Here is a 2,500-nt window from a genome sequence, read left to right as displayed (position 1 = left end):
TTGGTTTTCGTTTGCTTCGATTCGTTCACTCCATTACTCTTGTCTGTGGTTTTCGTTTGCTTCGATTCGTTCAGTCCATTACCCTTGTTTGCGGTTTTCGTTTGCTTCGATTCGTTCAGTCCATTACTCTTGTATGTGATTTTCGTTTGCTTCGAGTCGTTCAGTCCATTACCCTTGTCTATGATTTTCGTTTGCTTCGAGTCGTTCAGTCCAATACTTACCTTTGTCTATGATTTTCGCTCTAGCCCAGTCGCCCTGCGCTCTGGAAATCACATTCCAACTCTATCACCGATAGTGCTCACACCTTGGAAACCACATTTCACCCGGGGAACCTTAGGGTGGATTTTGAGCCTTTCGGGATTGCGAAACCATCATTTAACACTCTAAACTTAATTTCCGCAATCCCAGACGCACTTTCCATATGGTCTCCAAAAATGCGTGTGAGCTGACCTGGTCCCTTATAATAGGCAATGAACACGATTTTGGAAAAATATTTTTATCAAAATTTTTTGACTCACCGGGTAAAATCGAATTTACTTGGGAAAAATGTTCTAGCAGGGGCCCTCCCATACAAATTTTTTTCTTCTCAAAAATGATTTTCGTTTCACTTTTCATACTCAGGGGAGTCTAAAATTGATGTTTTGAGTCACCATGAAAAAAAAATTTTTTTGACCCGAGCTTGTGTCGCGACCCAAAAATCGACTCACTTGGGAAAAATGTTCTAGCAGGGGCCCTCCCATACAAAAATTTTTTCTTCTCAAAAATGATTTTCGTTTCACTTTTCATACTCAGGGGAGTCTAAAATTGATGTTTTGAGTCACCGAGAAAAAAAAATTTTTTTGACCCGAGCTTGTGTCGGCGACCCAAAATCGACGCACTTGGGAAAAATGTTCTAGCAGGGGCCCTCCCATACAAAAATTTTTTCTTCTCAAAAATGATTTTCGTTTCACTTTTCATACTCAGGGGAGTCTAAAATTGATGTTTTGAGTCACCGTGAAAAAAAAATTTTTTTGACCCGAGCTTGTGTCGGCGACCCAAAATCGACGCACTTGGGAAATATGTTCTAGCAGGGGCCCTCCCATACAAAAATTTTTTCTTCTCAAAAATGATTTTCGTTTCACTTTTCATACTCAGGGGAGTCTAAAATTGATGTTTTGAGTCACCGTGAAAAAAAAATTTTTTTGACCCGAGCTTGTGTCGGCGACCCAAAATCGACGCACTTGGGAAAAATGTTCTAGCAGGGGCCCTCCCATACAAAATTTTTTTCTTCTCAAAAATGATTTTCGTTTCACTTTTCATACTCAGGGGAGTCTAAAATTGATGTTTTGAGTCACCGAGAAAAAAAAATTTTTTTGACCCGAGCTTGTGTCGGCGACCCAAAATCGACGCACTTGGGAAAAATGTTCTAGCAGGGGCCCTCCCATACAAAAATTTTTTCTTCTCAAAAATGATTTTCGTTTCACTTTTCATACTCAGGGGAGTCTAAAATTGATGTTTTGAGTCACCGTGAAAAAAAAATTTTTTTGACCCGAGCTTGTGTCGGCGACCCAAAATCGACGCACTTGGGAAAAATGTTCTAGCAGGGGCCCTCCCATACAAAAATTTTTTCTTCTCAAAAATGATTTTCGTTTCACTTTTCATACTCAGGGGAGTCTAAAATTGATGTTTTGAGTCACCGTGAAAAAAAAATTTTTTTGACCCGAGCTTGTGTCGGCGACCCAAAATCGACGCACTTGGGAAAAATGTTCTAGCAGGGGCCCTCCCATACAAAAATTTTTTCTTCTCAAAAATGATTTTCGTTTCACTTTTCATACTCAGGGGAGTCTAAAATTGATGTTTTGAGTCACCGTGAAAAAAAAATTTTTTTGACCCGAGCTTGTGTCGGCGACCCAAAATCGACGCACTTGGGAAAAATGTTCTAGCAGGGGCCCTCCCATACAAAAATTTTTTCTTCTCAAAAATGATTTTCGTTTCACTTTTCATACTCAGGGGAGTCTAAAATTGATGTTTTGAGTCACCGTGAAAAAAAAATTTTTTTGACCCGAGCTTGTGTCGGCGACCCAAAATCGACGCACTTGGGAAAAATGTTCTAGCAGGGGCCCTCCCATACAAAAATTTTTTCTTCTCAAAAATGATTTTCGTTTCACTTTTCATACTCAGGGGAGTCTAAAATTGATGTTTTGAGTCACCGAGAAAAAAAAATTTTTTTGACCCGAGCTTGTGTCGGCGACCCAAAATCGACGCACTTGGGAAATATGTTCTAGCAGGGGCCCTCCCATACAAAAATTTTTTCTTCTCAAAAATGATTTTCGTTTCACTTTTCATACTCAGGGGAGTCTAAAATTGATGTTTTGAGTCACCGAGAAAAAAAAATTTTTTTGACCCGAGCTTGTGTCGGCGACCCAAAATCGACGCACTTGGGAAAAATGTTCTAGCAGGGGCCCTCCCATACAAAAATTTTTTCTTCTCAAAAATGATTTTCGTTTCACTTTTCATACTC

This window comes from Anopheles moucheti (assembly GCF_943734755.1).
Source record: "Anopheles moucheti chromosome X unlocalized genomic scaffold, idAnoMoucSN_F20_07 X_unloc_36, whole genome shotgun sequence".
NCBI lineage: Eukaryota > Metazoa > Arthropoda > Insecta > Diptera > Culicidae > Anopheles > Anopheles moucheti.
Note: the sequence above shows the minus strand (reverse complement) of the source record.